At 42.4% G+C, this 17363-nt stretch overlaps 1 pseudogene; it reads right to left on the bottom strand.

Moving 5' to 3' along the window:
* Lamb2-ps1 (laminin subunit beta 2, pseudogene 1) overlaps positions 1 to 5204 on the bottom strand; it is a 114113-nt pseudogene extending 108909 nt beyond the window's left edge.
* Positions 5205 to 17363: the final 12159 nt, after the last annotated feature.

The following is a 17363-nucleotide window of genomic DNA, read 5'->3' as shown; positions in this document are numbered from 1 at the left end:
GTGTGTGTGTGTGTGTGTGTGTGTGTGTGTTTGTGTGTGTGTATCCATACCGTAGAATAGAACTTAGCAAAGTTCTGTTCTGTTCTAAAGAGGAGCAACGCATGGAGAGTCAGTGACGTAACGACCTGAATGTACCACACAGGGGCTGTGCTGACTAAGAAAGGTTATGTGCTGCATATTTCCACTTAGATAACATTTTTTAAAATTTAATTTAATATTTTTTATTCACTTTACATCCCTCTCACTGCTCCCCTCCCAGTCACCCCTCCCATAATCCTTCCCTCACTCCTTCTCCTCTGGGCGTATGGGGGCCCTCCTGAGTATTCCCAACCTGACCCTGGCACTTCAAGTCTCTGCCAGGCTATAAGCACTTTTTCTCCCGCTGAGGCCAGACAAGGCAGCCCAGCTAGAACATATCCCATGTACAGGTAACGGCTTTTGAGATGGCACTCATTCCAGTTGTTCAGGACCCACATGAAGGTCAAGTTGCACATCTGCTGCGTGTGAGTGGGGAGGCCTAGGTCCAGCCTGTTGCATTCTTTGGTTGGTGGTTCAGACTCTGAGAGGCCCAAGGGTCCAGGTTAGTTGACTCTGTTGGTCTTCTGTGGAGTTTTATGTCACATTTTAATGGCATATTAATATAGACGGAAAACAGCTCTGTGGCTGTTGGAAGCTAGAGGGTCAAGGAGGAAGGAAAGGGTGCATATGAAGGAGTTGTATTGGGGGTTACTGAGGAGCTCAAATTTCTGCATCTTCACTGTGGCCACTGGCACATGAATCTACAAGTGTTAGAAATGCAAAGAATTAAACAGATACACCGCACAACTACATGTGAAAAGCCGGGGGGATGGCTCAGTCATAGTTCCATGAATACAGGGACCTGAATTTGGAACTCGGCACCCACCTAAAAAGCTAAGTACGGTTGCACAGGTCGGTAATACCAGGACTGGGGAAGGAGGGAGGAGACTGGCGCATCCTGGGGCTTATGGGACAGTCAGTTTAGCCAGTTAGAAGTCAGTGGGAGACCCTGCTTAGAAACAACACAGGATGGAGAGCAACTGGGAAGACACGTGACTTGCCTTCTTAGCCTTCATATGTAGGAGACACATTTGCACACAGGGGTTGCAGTAAATACTATTCGGGGGTTTCTACCCCATATTAGGTCATTTAGTTCCCAAAGACACAAAACCTTTGTATTTATGATAAGCCTTAAAGCATTAGAGCTGGGCAGATATCAACCCTCTATGCCATTTTTTTTTCTATTTCCCTATCAATAACCCTGAGATATCACTTGCCATGTCCTGCCTGGGCTGCTTCTGCTCCAGCAGGCTGGTCCTCAGGGTCATGCCCTCATGATCCACCTGCCCCATGGTGGCTTCTTTCTTCCTGTCCTATCTCCCTATTGGTCCCTTTCTGAGACCCCCAAGCTGGGAACTTCACTGTGTCCCCTCTCTTCTGCTCTGCCTAGGCCATAGGCATCGTTATTAACCAATCAGGGATAACTTGCGGGCAAGGTTCACAGAACGAAAGCTGGTATCTCTGAGGATCTCCTAGTGTTGGAGCAACCAGATCTTAGGGTTCAGAATTTAGCATTTGAATATGTAGCAGCACCAGACCAACTTGCTATGCATAGATACACAAAAGCAAAACAAAGCAACACATCTCTGATGAAGTCCAAATAAGGCAGTGGATTACATCAGCCACAATTTCCTGACTGACACTGTACCAACGTTACAAAAGATATCGCCGTTGGGGAAACCTGGCGAAGGCTGTACAGGATTTCCCTGCACTATTTCCCACTGTTGTGTATGGACTTAAAATGATATTGAAATAACAAGTAGAAAATCCCTGCCCACCCCAGCAGATCTCCTGGCGGGGGGTGAGGGGAGGGTTCATTCCATGGGCTTCTGAATGGAAACACAAGTAATTCCGATACTGTAAGGTCATATGGTCATCCAGTTCTCTTAGGCGCTTCCCCCTTGAGACATGAACACATGTTGTTTCATTTCAGAAGACAAGAGCCAAAGGGATGGGCCTATAATGAGAAATAACTACCATGCTGGTGAACCCCTCTCTTCAGACTTCTCCATTGTAAAATAGAAGGAGTATTTTCCAGGGCTCGTTTCACCCAGAATTAGTTTATTTCCTGTATGCCAACCTTTCAAATCACAGGTTATTGAGAACTTTTGCTCTTTCTCTCAAGCACTCACTCTCCACGTGAGCTGTTCTATGGATCTAATCATCTTGTGATTGGTACCAGGCACAGAACACACGCAGACAGATCATGAATTCCACAGCTAACAACATGACAAACTATTCCTCCCAACAATGCATCTAAATGGCAGCTGAAATGAGGACTTGTCTATCCTCAATCTCACAGATGAGTATAAATAAACCCCACTAATTTCTTCCTCTGAGATGCTGTGTGAGGAAATTTCATGCTGTAAAAGACTTTTTTTTTTTGTGGTACCACAGATGGGCTGTGAATTTTCCTTTTTATTCATCTAAAAGCTCAAGTTTTTATGATCTTTGATTTCTGAACGTGGTACCTAGGATCCATAGCTATCTGCAAGTTTGGACACAGGAGACAAAGACGTTTAAAACAAGGTCAGCAGTTGGATGATGTGTGTGGATTCATTAAGATTTCCCTTCCAGGGATTTATTCTTTTGGACAAGTTCTATCCTGAGTTCTTTTACTGGTGCTGCGAGGATTTCGAGTGTGGCCACATTTGCTGGGATCAAATGTTTGTTTTCCACAGAAAGATCCCAGGACGCGCATCCGTTCAATCGCTATTCCTGTGATAAGTGTAGATGTGAACTTCCAGCCAGCAGTGTTTCAGAGGAAGTGGCTAGAAACATAAATAGCTAAAGCTTTCAGGTCTGACTGACTGTGGGCTTGGGGAGATCTCTCTTGGGCTCAGGTTATCACATTAACAACAAGCCGGAACTGAATCAGGGAGTAAAGATGTTTATATTATGGAATAATGCATGCCTCGAAAATGACATAGGAGATAAAGATACAACGCTATTAAAATGAATTCCGAAAATGGAGTAGTAGAGCCCAATGAAGACAATGTGCGTTAAATTATTGAAAGTTAAGGAGCACTTTGTAGCAATGACTCTCATCTAGCTTTTCTAGGTAATAGTTTTATGTTGTTACAATTTTCCTGACCATGTGGGATGCTTTCAGATACTCTAGAAATCCTTTCACGGTTAGAGAGGGTGACAGTCCATGGTGGGAATCCACATTTAGCTATCACGGATAACAAAAGACAGCAAAGCTCACACTTTGCACATAATTTTCCAAACGTGGGGAGGCAGGACCTTAAATGACTCCTTCCCTTGCTCTTCTTCGGTCGAAATCCTGACAGTGTTTGGATCTGCTTCTGTATTTATATAAATGCCCATAATTAAACTATCAGAAAATGCCCACACTGAAGACGACTTGGTTATCTTCGTTGGGAGTTAGACCTTAAGTAAAGTGGGGTGCTTGTTTTGATTAGGGTAAGCTAGCATTGGGAATTCAAGACTTACAGTTTGGCCCTTTCTACTGGTGTAATTTAGTTTTGTATGCTTTCTTCCTAAAGCGAGGTCCTACTTGTTTGAGTAGGGACCTCCTAGTAACCACAGATTAGCCTGGACCTTTTCTGGAGTCTGGGGCAGAGGCTGGGGAAAGTGCTATATCTTTAGTGGGCTCTTCCAAGGCAGCTGTAGATGGATTAGTTCCTCTACCCCCAACCGCCCCCCCCATCTGAGGGTAGATTCCAGTCTCCCTATCCTGAGATACAGACTGAACTGAGGACCCCAGATGGCTCGTGTCACACTTTCCAAGGCAGGGGAAATTCCCAGCAGAGGAGAAATGAACCCTCAGCATCTGGAGCTGCTCTTCTGCCCTCCGTTACCACACATGCAATGAGGAAATTACCTCAGGGTTTGGGAATGGTGAAATTAAGTGGCAGGATTCTCAAAGTTTGTTGTCCTGAAGAAATTCAGCATGGAACTTTGCAGGGAAGGCTTGAAGTAATTTAATTAGGACAGTCTCCAAAGGCAGGGCTTTGCAGCAAAGTCAGGATCAAAGGGAATAATTGTTGGAAACGTCTTCTCTATTATTATTCTCGGCTTATTAAATACAGCAGAGGCACCAAGAATTTGGCCTTTTAGTTTAGACTTGATTTTTTTTTTTTTTAGAAGAGAGAATTTTGCTTGGAAATTCTTTACAAGATTCACCACTAGGAACAGTGGCATATGCAAAACAGAGTTGTCTTAAAAAATTAAACATATTTTATTTGCAAATTAAGAAACTTGAATACCTCTTCCCCTCATCAAGGCTCAGTGATCTTCAAGGAAGAAGTGTGGAAAGGATTTTAGACCCAGAGGCTGGGATAACTACAAGGAAACAGTGATTTCTGGATACAGAGAGGCAGTTTCACACATGAAGCCTCAGTAGTTGTGACAACATGCATTAGACCTGTGCAAACTCAAGCTAGACAAAATCCAGCCTGAGGAGAGAGGGGTGGGAATGAAGTCCCACCTCTAACTGAGGAGCTCGCAGCATTTGATGGCTGCTGGCAGAGGGAGAGTCGGTTTTCTTTAACCACAGCCCAGAGCATCTGAGCAATACAAATTGGACTCCATGGGTTTAAAAATAAAAATTATGGAGGACATGTGGGTAGGCAGGTAGGAGGTGGGGTGGATCTGGGAGAAGCCGGAGAAGAGGAGATGAATGTGATCAAAATATATGAAAATTCCAAATAGTTCATGAAAATATAGTTTTTAAGAACCTGAAACTAGGGGCTGGGGATTTAGCTCAGTGGTAGAGTGCTTACCTAGGAAGCGCAAGGCCCTGGGTTCGGTCCCCAGCTCCGAAAAAAAGAACCAAAAAAAAAAAAAAAAAAAAAAAAGAACCTGAAACTATTTGCTGTTACTGTGGCACCTGATTGTACTTACATGCTAATGAGAATAATCAATTAAGCGGTGGTTAAGGTAGTCACACGTGGGTATTAAGGAAACATGTGCATGCTTTTCTAGTTGTTTGACACAATCACGAAACAGACTAGCCATGAAAGTGTAGCTCAGCAAAACAAGTGAGCGTGCTTAAAATACATTTCTACTAAATATCTTAGGACAATTCAACCCAGCCAGAAAACGGATTTTGGCAGCTAAAACTTACCAAGATGCAGAAAAGGGGTCAGTTGAAATTGCATTCTCTCATTAGTAAAGGATTAAATTCAGTTATTTTAGATTAAAACGAGGCTAAAGCCAGTTACAGAATCAGTCACCGACATCATCATGCATGACTTACAAGCTTTCAATTGTGTCTCTGTGGCTTTTATTAAAAAAAAAAAGTCTGCAATGAACAATTCCCTTAAAAAAAAACCCAAAGACATGTTTGTTTGCTATTAAGTTGGCCATTTTGAAAGCACTGATTTCAATATTTTATAGGAAACAATGTGAAATATAATTTTATTTTCATAGGTAAGATTAGCCTACTTTTTAAAAATTAAAATTAGATTTTTTTTCTCATATACCTTATCCTGATAATAGTTTCCCCTCTCTCCACTCCTCCCAGTCCCCACCCCCACCTGCCCTCCCCTCTAGATCCACTCCCTTTCAGTCTCTCACTGGAAAAGAACAGGCGTCTAAAAGATAAAAACCAAACATGACAAACTGAAATGTGATAAGAGGAAGTGAAAACTTTCATGTAGTAGCTGGACATGACAACCCAACAGGACGAAAAGAGTCCCAAGACCAAGCAATAGAGTCAGAGAGCCACTTGTTTCCATAAAAGCACTAAGCTAAAAGCTGTCATATACACACAGGGGGCCTGGTGTAAGCCATGTAGACTCTTGCTTGCTGCCTCAGTCTGTGAGCTCATGTGTGTCTTCCTTAGTTGACTTAGAAAGAGTTTGGTGTCTTCTATTCCCTCTGACTCTTAGGATCTTTCTGACTCCTCTTCTGAAGGATTCTCTGAGTTCTGAGGGGCAGGAATTTAATGGGGACCCCAAACTTAGGCTCTCTCCACATAATGTCTAGTTTAGTCTACTTTTTTGCATATGTTTTATTCATTTTTCCCCCTAAAAATTGCATGATAAATATATAGTCATTGTAGAGAGAATAGGGTATTTAAAGGCAGGCAGAAGAAAACACTGTATGTAGTGCTAGTGCCTAGAGAAAAGCAGTTAAGGTTTTGTGTATATTCTGTACTTTTTTCATTGAATATCAATATTTTTTAAAAATAAAGTTACATAGGTCGCTTGCTTTAGTGACTATAAACCAGATGTCTTTCTGAATGAGCAATGCTTTTACATCAGAATGCTCAGTCCGTGAGTCTCACCAAGAAGATGTGGAGGCTTCTGCTAAGCAAAGCCATGCGTCTCTCCTTAGCATCTATAGACTTGAATGTGTCCTTCTGGAGAGGGGCTTCCCTCCGTGCCAAGTCACGTAGTGGGAGGGCCTGATACAGATGGGAACATGAATAAACCCTAGTGGGTTGGGAAGGGGGTAGACTCGTGTCTGCCAGCAGTGTATAAGTGACAGATTCCTGTCATCCCCCTGGATCTATTGCTGATGTGTTCTTTGCTGTTTATAGCTTCGTATTATAAATATTTCTGCTAAATATTTATTTTAACTCTTTATTCACCGGAGTATGTTAAATAGAGAGGAAATAATGGACCAAAGTGTGTCAGTGCATGTGTGAGGACACAGACATTGATAGTACACATCTGGTTTTACATGTGAATGTATACATGCGTGAATGTACATAGATAGCACACACATAGTCTTACATGTTCATACGCAGATCATATTGATATTTATTATCCACCTGATATAACTTGGGGTCACTCAGGCAGGAGGGAACTTCAGCTGAGGAACTGTCTTCGTCAGGTTGGCTTGTGTCACGCCCGTGCTGCACTCTCTTGATTGCTAATTGATGTAGGAAGACCTAGGACTGTGGACTGTGCTAGCCTCTGGTAGACTTGGGTTGAATAAAATATTCACTGCGCATGCGCTAGAGAAGGTACGACACTAGGCGGTTGTTCCTCCAGAATCTCTGCTCAGTTCCTCTCCTGGTTTCTCTGTTGGTTTCCTGTCCTAAGTTCCCTGATGGTGGACTGTAAGCCGAGAGCCAATGAAACCTTTTCCTCCCCAGGTTGATTTTAGTCATCGGGTTTGCCACAGCAACAGAAAGCAAACTAGAACAGAGATATACCAGTTTACATGTCTCATGCATAGTGCACGTGTGTGCATTCGTGTGTAGGTCTACATGTATAAAGCTTTTGCTCTTCCTGTCCTACTGCCATTCTCCCAGCAGCCTGTGGGATTAACTCTGAGCCTAAGCTCTTGTCAGTATCAAGTTTTGCCAGTCTTGAATTTTTATTAGCTTAAAGAGAAAAACATTATACCTTTTAATATTTGTTTTAATTTTTCAGTTGACTAGTGTGGCGTGTGTGGTGGTTTAGATTGGAATAAACCCCATAAGCTCATACACTTGAGTGCCTGGCCTTTACAGAGTGGATTTAGGAGGTGTGGCCTGGTTGGAGGAAGTGTGTCTCTGGGGTGAGCTTTGGGATTTCAAACGCTCAAGCCAGGCCTAGTGTCTCTCTCCCTTCCTGCTGATCGAGATGTAGAGCTCTCAGCACCTTCTTTAGCCCCGTGTCTGCCTGCCGTGCTCACGTTTACTGCCGTGATGATAGTGGACTAAACTTCTGAGACTGTAAGCCAGCTCCAGTGAAATGTTCTCCTTGATGAGAGTGTTCATGGTCATACATCTCTTCACGGTAATAGAAACCCTGACTAAGACAGAGTGTAAAAATGTTTCCCACGTGCTTACAGACGACACTGGTGATGGGGTCCCACCCTTCAAGGAGTCTCTGCTTGCTTCAGCTTCCTCACATTCTCAATCCTGCTCACGCACATTTCCTGCACTCCAGCTAGGCGGGGCATTTCCTGCTTTCTGAACTCTCTTATGCTGTTCACTGTGGCTTAGGTGACACCATCCTAAATTCAATTGTCAGCTGCCAGAGAGATCTTTGTAGGATGTTTTGAAATGCCTGAAATTAGGCAAGTTTCCCACTCTGAGACTAAAGCTGCTTATACACCCTGGGCTTATTGCAGAAGTCCAACGTCATAAGAGACTAACTTACTGCGATCTAGACCCCTGGAACATCTGTCTCTGCAAATGAGCTTTATCTGCTGCAATATCTATAGTTTGGGGCTAAAAGGCATTACATAAGCTGTTATGAAAATCTGGTAGCTGTGCCTAACCTCCACCTGTGCCACAGGATATTGGCGAATACATCCCAATGAGAAACCATAAACTCACTTAAAGCATCAAGTATTTTATTGTGATACATTTTGTTTTGATGGCTAGATTGCGCCACCCATTCTCATGTGTGTTGTAGATGACATAAGGCCACACTAGTAGAGAATCCAGAGGAGGGATCCTCCAGAAAGCTAAGCCTGAGCACATTTTCTAGATGGCTCTCTTATGTTGTCTTTTCTTAGGGTCAGATCATGTAGATGCCAGTCATTGCATAATGTGAAATTCTCAACCTCAATGCTATTCTGGACTCAGGACTCCTACCTGTGCACTGTATTCTGTCCAAAATGCAGAAAGTTTGGCCTGGTGATTTCTTTTTAATAAAATGGCCCAAGCAGCACAATTTGAAACCATCATTCTAGCCTGAGCCTGATCTCTATGAGGTTATGATGTGTGCTTGGTTTATGATGTGGGTTTGAAACGACCTCAGGTCTGCATTGCGGAGAACAGTCAAATGTCACATGGGATAATGTCATGGTCTTCTGCTCTCTCTTCCACGAGGAACCCATTCACAGGGCAAATTCCAGACTGAATGCTTCTTGCCAACTATAGGTCAAACTCTCCTGGCTGGAAGGGAGGCAGAGTGAGTGCAAAGGCTCAAGGAGTCATGGAGGGAAGTGGGGTGGCAGTGGAAGTGGAAAATGTCAGGCACCTTCTGTGGGGAAGTTCTGGAGAAGAAGGCCACTTTACCCTCACCATCGGTCACATTTCTGCGATGAAAGTGAACTTCTGAGAATCTTCTTACTCTGGGGATCAATATCTCCGAACTATTATAGAGGGATCAAGAAATGAACTTCTGGGCACTAAAGTTTTACAACATGAATGACCTATGGCAAAGAGAGGTGGGTGTAGAATTTCCTTTCAAAAGTACATTTTCGGGGAGATTTTTAAGCCACCAAAGATCAGGCCAACCCAGTCGGATGAAATGAATCTTTGAGAGGTGGAGTCTGAGTTTCATTTGTGTTTAAAGTGCTCTCCGAGGAGTCTCAGAAGTAGCCAGAGTTGATCTGGCTCAAAACCTAAACCTTGTCAGTTCGCTCCTCCTACCTGTTCTGGGTTCCACCCAAGGGAAGGGGCTAAGACAGTGATTTCCAGGCTGGGCTGCACATTAGAGCCAGCTACGGAGCTTTCAAACACTCTGTTGTTCAGACGCCACATTCTATACCACTTAACGAGAATGTCAGGGAGCATGGGATCAGCTCAGTATTTTAGAAGATCTTAGGGAGTGGACGTAGCTCAATTGTACAGTGCAAGGTCCTGGGTTAGATTCCAGCATTGCAAAAAAGAATGTTCTCTCTCTCTCTCTCTCTCTCTCTCTCTCTCTCTCTCTCTCTCTGATCCAGAAAACTATTGTATTAATTACCTCAGATTCCATATATTGTGTTTTGATCATATTGACCCCTTCTCCAACCCCTCTCAGATCCACCCCCATCTCGCCTCCCTCCCAATTTCATGTTCTTCTTTTTAATTAATTTATTTGTTAGCTTTACATCCCAATCACAGCTTCCCCTCTCTCCTCTTCTCCCATCCCTCCCTCTCATATCCCTTCCTCCATTTTCCCTCTCTGTCTCCTCAGAGAAGGGGAGACCTCCCATGTCAGTTATCCCACGTTGGTATATTAAGCAGTAGGACTAGGTGCCTTTTCTTCTATTGGAGCTAGGCAAAGCAGTCCAGTAAGGAGAAAGGGATCCAAAGGCAGGTGGCAGAGTCACAGACAGCCCCTGCCGCTGCTGTTAGAGATTCCACATGAAGATCAAGCTGCAAAACTGTTACATATGTGAAGGGGGCCTATGCCCTTCCCATGCATATTCTCTGGTTGGTGGTTCAGTCTCTGTGGGCCCCTATAGGCTCAGGTTAGTTGATTCTGTAGGTTTTCTTGTGATGACCTTGACCTCTCTGGCTCCTTCAATCCTTCCTTCCTCTCTCCCACAGATTCCCCGAGATACCAAGCTGTGGGTATCTTCATCCATTTCCATCAGCTGTTGGGTAAAGCCTCTCAGATGACAGGTATGCTAGGCTCCTGTTTACAAGCATAGCAGAATATCAGTGGCAGCGTCATGAGTGGACTTTCTCATGGCATGGTTACTTGGCCATTCCTAACCTCTGCCTCTATGAGAGTGCTCCCTCACCTGCCTACCCACTCCAGCCTCAGTGTCCTAGCATTCCCCTATCCTGGGTCATCAAGCCTCCACAGGACCAAGGGGCTCCCCTCCCAGTGATGCCAGATAAGGCCATCCTCTGTTACATAGCCATCTGGAGCCATGCCCCCCGTGGTGCCCCTGTACTCTTTGGTTGGTGGTTTAGTCCCTGGGAGCTTTGGGGGGTCTGGTTAATTGATATTGTTGTTCTTCCTATGAGGTTGCAAACCTCTTCAACTCCTACAGTTCTTCCCCTAACTTCTCCATTGGGGTCCCCATGCTCAGTCCAATGTTTGGCTGTGTACATCCACATCCATATTCGTCTGGCTCTGGCAGAGCCTCTCAGGGGACCGCTATACCAGGTTCCTGTCAGTAAGTCCTTCTTGTCATCAGCAACAGTGTCTGGGTTTGGATCCCCAGGTGGGTCAGTCTCTGGATGGCCTTTTCTTCAGTTTCTGCTCAACTCTTTGTCCCTGCATTTCCTTTTGACAGGAGGAATTCTGGATTAATTAATATTTTTGAGGTGTATAGGTGGCCCCATCCTTTAACCAGGGCCATGTCTATCCACTGAATGTGGTCTCTACAGGTTCTGTTCCCTCTTTGTGGGGTATTTCGGCTAAAGTCCACACACTTTTTAATCCATCTCGTAGGCAGGAAAAATTGTGGGTCAAAGGTGTTATGGCTGGGTTGTTGCTCTCATCTCTCCACTGGAAGTCTTGTCTGGTTACAGGAAGTGGCCTTTCAGGCTCCATATCCCCATTGCTGGGCGTCTTACCTAGGTCACCTCATAGATTCCTAGTAGGTTCCATTGTTCTAGCTTTCTCATTCCAGAGATGACCCCTCCACCTCAACCACTTGTCTCTCCCAGTGCTCTCTCCTTCTGTCTTGATCCCTACCCGATCTCTCACCACATTCCTTCCCTTCATTCACCTGCAATGTCTATTTTATTTCCCCTTCTAAGTGAGACTCAAGCATCTTCCCTTGGGTTCTCCTTGCTACTTAGCTTCTTTGGGTTAGTGGAGTATAGCATGGTTATCCTGTATTGTATGGCACACACCCACTTATGAGGACATACCATGTTTGTCTTTCTGGGTCTAGGTTACCTCACTTGGGACGGTCTTTTCTAGTTCCGTCTATTTGTCCTTAAATTTCCTGATGCCAGTGGTTTTAATAGCTGAGTAATATTCCATTGTGTAAATTTATCACATTTTCTTTATCCATTCTTTGATTGATGAATGCCTATATTACTTATAGTTTCTGGCTATTGTAAATAAAGCTGCTATGAACATGGTGGAACAAGTGTCCTTGCGACATGGTAGAGCATCTTTTGGGTATGTGCCCAGGAGGGGTAGAGGGAGTCTTGAGTTAGAACTATTCCCAATTTTCTGAGACCACCAAATTGACTTCCAGAGTGATTGTGTAAGTTTGCATTTCCATCATCAGTGGAGGAATTGTCTCCCCTGCTCCACATCCTCACCAGCATGTGCTGTTGCTTGAGTTTTTGGTCTTAGCCATTCTGACAGGTGTAAGACAGAACCTCAGCTTTGTTTTGATTTGCATTTCCCTGATGACTAAGGATGTTGAACATTTCTTCAAGTGTTTCTCAGCCGTTAGATTCCTCTGTCAGCTGTTTAGCTCTGCACCTCATTTTTAATTGGGTTATTTGGCTTGTTGATGTCTAATCTCTTGAGTTCTCTATATATTTTGGATATCAGCCCTCTGTTGGATGTAGGGTTGGTGAAGAGCTTTTCCCATTCTGTAGGCTGACATTTTGTCCTATTGACAGTGTCCCTTGCCTTAGAGAAGCTTTTTAGTTCCATGAGGTCCCATTTATTTTATTGATCTCAGTGCTTGAGCCGTTGGTGTTCTGTTCAGGAATTTGTCTCCTGTGCCAGTGTATTTAAGGCTACCCCCCACTTTCTTTTCTATCATATTTAGTGTATCTAGTTTTATGTTAAGGTCTTTGGCCCACATGGACTTGAGTTTTGTGCAGGGTGATAGATATAGATATATTTGCATTCTTTGACATGTAGACATCCAGTTGGACCAACACCATTTACTGAAGATGCTTTCTTTTTTCCATTATATAGTTTTGGCTTTTTTTTTTTTGTCAAAAATCAAGTGTCCATAGGCTTATGGGTTTACTTCTGGTTCTTTGATGTGATTCCACTGATCAACCTGTCTGGTTTTGTGCCAATATCATGTGGTTTTTATTATTATGGCTCTGTACTGCAGCTTGAGATCAAGGGTGCTAATGCATCCAGAAGTTCTTTTGTTGTATAGAATTGTTTTAGCTCTCCTGAGTTTTATGTTTTTCCATAGAAGTTGAGTATTGTTCTTTCAAGAATTGTGTGGGAATTTTGATGGGGATTGCATTGAATTGATTGCTTTTGGTAAGATGGCCATTTTTACTATGTTAATCCTACCAATCCACAAGCATGGAGAGTCTTTCCATCTTCTGATATCTTCTTCAATTTCTTTCTTCAGAGACTTGAAATTCTTTTCACACAGGTCTTTCACTTGCTTGGTTACAGTTACACCAAGATATTTTACATTATTTGTGGCTATTGTGAAGGATGTTGTTTCCTTAATTTCTTTTTCAGTCCATTTATCATTTGTATAAAGGAAGACTACTGATTTTTTAAAGTTAATTTTGTATCCAGCCACTTTGCTGAAGGTGTAATTAAGTCCTAGAAGGTCTATAAATAGTAATACTTTGACTTCTTCCTCTCCAATTTTTGTGTCCTTTATCTCCTTTAGTTATCTTATTGCTCTAGTAGAACTCCAAGTACTTCACTGAATAGATACAGAGAGCGGGCAGCCTTCTCATGTCCCTGATTTTAGTGGAATTGCCTTAAGTTTCTCTCCATTTAATTTGTTGTTGGGCTATTGGATTTAGTTATATTGTTTTTATTGTGTTTAGGTATGCACGTTGTATCCTTGATCTGTCCAAGACATTTATCATGAAAAGGTGTTAGAGTTTGTCAAAGGGTTTTCAACCTCGAATGAGATGATCGTGTGTTTTTTTTCTTCTTCTCTTAGTTGTTTTGTTCCTTGGTTTCTGTCTCTTCTGTGGAGTTTCAGAGAGTGCGTTAACTGTGTGTGTCATGTTTTACTGTCCTGCTCAGCTGGTGCATTCAAAGAGAACTCCTACAGGTGTTTGAGGCTGGGATGCAGAAGAGAGTCAGGGGAGGGAGAATGGAGGGTGGTCTGTGGGATCCACAGGAAATGTGGGGAGCTGGGAAGGGAGGCTACAGTTGTATCACTAAGGAAACGAAAGGATTTGGTCTGGGGGAATAGAGAGAGAGGAGCTCTGCCATCAGCCTACCTGGCTTTCTGGCAGGGTTGGCCTGTGTTTGAGCAGGTGGTACCTGCTGGAGTTGGAGGCTGGGGTATAGCTATGAGTATGAAGAGAAGGTGGTCTGTGGGACTCTCAGGAGCTGTGAGGAAGGGTAGAAGTGAGGATGCAGCTGGAGATCTGTTGCAGGGCCAGAGATGAGACTGAGCAAGGACTGTGTTTTAAATTGATGTCACCATTAATTTTGGGTCTTCCCACAGGTCATGTTTGTTTGTTTACTCTTGACATCAGAAAGCACACTCCTTGGAGGACACAGGGCATCTTTGACATTACACACTAAGTACTGATATGCCTGAGGAGAACATTTGCTGAATTACCCAATTTAGTGACTAGGAAAAGCCACAATTCCCACAAAATGCCAGCTAATAGGATGTCGAAGGCTAACATATAGTTTCTCGTAGAGACTTTATTAGGGAGTCTGAGTGAAACTGAGGAACTTTTCAGTTTGTCCAAATGATGGGTTTGCATTTATTTGATTAGTCCAGTTGAGTGCCAAACAAATATTTGCATAGCCCTTAAATTTGTCTGAAACATTTGAATTTCATAAAAAGTATTTGTTCAGAGAGCTCAGTGACTAAATCTCTCTTTGTAAACACTGGGAATGGAGTTTGATTCTCAGATCTTCATTAAAATATGTGTTGTAATCCTGCATTGTAAGGCAGAGACAGGCTCATCTTTGGAGTTATCTGGCTAGATAGTCTAGCCTAATTGATGAGGTCCAAGTCAACAAGAAACCCTGTCTCAAAGGAGGTCGTAGGAGCTCCTGAAGATGAAACACACACACACACACACACACACACACACACACACACACACACACAAACACACACACACACACTCCTGAACACATATGTGTACTTGCACACAGAAATCACACATACACAGATGCCTACATGATGATGTTAAACATGTCCAGTCATCCATCATGTCTTTTCAAGTATGTGGTTTTTTAATGTGGCCTTTTCACTGATTTTTATACTATCTTGACATGTATAGCTTGGAGCTTTATAATGAAATTTGAAGTATTAAATATCTGAATTTCAAAAATTGGCTTCAGATCAATCATGAATCATCATGGCCTGTTTTTCTTTAAATCTTCACTTAGTCTCTATGGAAGGACCTAACTCAGTGGTTTTCAACCTGTGGATTGCAATCCTTTTGAGGGGTCAAATGACCTTCCTTTAGTGATCACCCAAGACCATCTGAAAATACATTTTTTTCCAATGCTTTTAGAAACTGAGACATCACTCCTCTCTCTGTCTCTAGGCGGCCCACCCACACGAAGATGTGCCCAATCACGATTACGTGGCATGATGATGTCATCGCACCAAACCCATCACATACACACTGAGCAAATAAAGGTGTAGGTAACTGGGTTGGCACCATAATGTACTTGTGCAGACCAGTCACATAGAGAGCAGCTACTATGTCGAAGGCAGCAATATTGGAGGCAAAAAGACACCTCATGAATAATATTACTGGGTAGACGTAAGATCATGTACTGTAATATTGTCAACCACTGCAAAAAAAAAAAAAAATCTGCACTATGGAAACAATTTGGATGCTGATCTTTTTGTGCTCAACTGTGGTTAATGTGAACATTGCCACCTTGTGATAGTAACAGGTATGTAAAAAAAAAAAAAGGAAAAGAAAACAGCACAGAGAATGGTAAATCATAGGAAACTTTAATAAACTGTATAGATTGTACTATACTTTGTGTTATCTTTAGTATTATTAAGTCTACTCTTTTGTTATTCTCATTAACAAGCCATCCCATGACAGTAGATCGTGTAGAGAAGAACATTAATTAAAGAAACCGTAGTGAGGGTTTTTTAAAGTATGTTTGGACCTCAACAATTACAGCAGGAGCTGAGAAACTGCTGTGTGTTATTTACAGAGAAGTTCTGTCAGTTAAATCTATGAAGCTGAACAAACTAAAATGCCATTTCTAGTAAGCACTGGAGTTTTGCAGGCAAGGATACCAACTATTTTAGAAGCAAAGGTAATGGACACGGGAAAGCCAGACTTGACACCAGCCGCAGGTACCCCCAACAAAACATAGCAGCCACTGAAGCTTCATATTTGGGGAACATTGCTGCTGAGCTGAGATGATTGTGGAGATGAAAAATTTTAAAGTGCATTTTGAGCTTCATGACAAACTCAAAATACTCATTAATCAGACAGTAAGACCACAGCTCAAAGCACTTTTCTGGGATAAAAGTGAATTGCAGGAAAACAAGCTTGAGATCTTCTCCATCTTGAACTAGTTAAGTTCAGTATTGCAAGGACCGAGTGCAACACACCTCGATTGGTCTGAAAAGATCCAATCACTCCAAATGAAACTCCAGCTCTGGGAAAAAAAATTGGTGAAAGTAAAAAATAGCTGATAGGCAACATGTAATTTTATTTTCATGGTTTTTTTTAAGACCATGACACTGAGCCAGACTAAGGATTGTGATGATAGTTGTGTGGAAGAACAGTTGCACATGCTTGCAGACAGAATTTCACTGTATTTTCAGACTATACCTGACACCCTAGAAGCCCATTCACAGTCAAAGCTGAAGATGTTCCCGAGAAAGCCCCAGAGGAGTTCACTGAGCTTAGTAACATCTGTGCAGTGAGGACTGATTTCTCTCCAACAACAGTTACACAATTCTGGATCAAGTGTTTGCAGTTATGCCATGTTCTGTCTAAGACTGCTCTCTTTTCTTCCATTTCCAACAATATATCCTCGTGAGACAAGGTTTTCCAGCATGGTTGTTTATCAAGTCTGAATACAAAAGTAGATATATTTGGAAGTAGACATAATTTCCATGATGATCTTTATTGTGCTTTTGCAAAGACTGCTGGGAGAATTTCTGATCTGGTGAGAAAGAAGCAATCCCAACCTTCCTGCTGACTTTGGCTTTTTATGTGTACTGTTGCAAAATGTAGCCACATAGTTTACTGTTGTTATAATAAGACTGTTACCCATGCTACACCATGCTTCGAGAGAAAATTCCATTTATTTGTAATTAGAAGTAAATATTTCCCAATATATAATTACACATTGTTTTTGTGATTAATCATGATGCTTTAATTATGTTCAATTTGTAACAATGAAAATACATCCTGCATATCAAATATTTACATTGTGATTCATAGCAGTAGCAAAATTACTGTTATGAAGTAGCAACGAAAATAAACTTATAGTTGGGGGTCACCACAACATGAGGAAGTGTATTAAAGAGGTTGCAGCATTGGGAAGGTTGAAAACTGCTGTCCTAACTACTTAATTGTTAGAATTAGGTTGAGGAAGGAGTCAGTTGGGAGATATTTTTAAGACAAATAATTTGTTCATTGAAGAAAGAGGTCAGAATGTCATGGAGTCAGCCATCATCTTTCCAAAAAGAAAACAGCTTCTTTATTGAATTTCCAGAAAAATCTTATGCACTCATTTACTCAAATCAGAGAGGATAAAGACATAGGGATGGCATCAAAGACAGGCAAATTCCTACAACCTTTGGGTGACTCTCTCTAGCTCTTTCCCTTTTTACCTTTTCCAGCC

Source organism: Rattus norvegicus, chromosome 6 (assembly GCF_036323735.1).
Source record: "Rattus norvegicus strain BN/NHsdMcwi chromosome 6, GRCr8, whole genome shotgun sequence".
NCBI classification, from domain to species: domain Eukaryota; kingdom Metazoa; phylum Chordata; class Mammalia; order Rodentia; family Muridae; genus Rattus; species Rattus norvegicus.
Note: the sequence above shows the minus strand (reverse complement) of the source record. Positions and strands in the feature narration are given on the sequence as shown.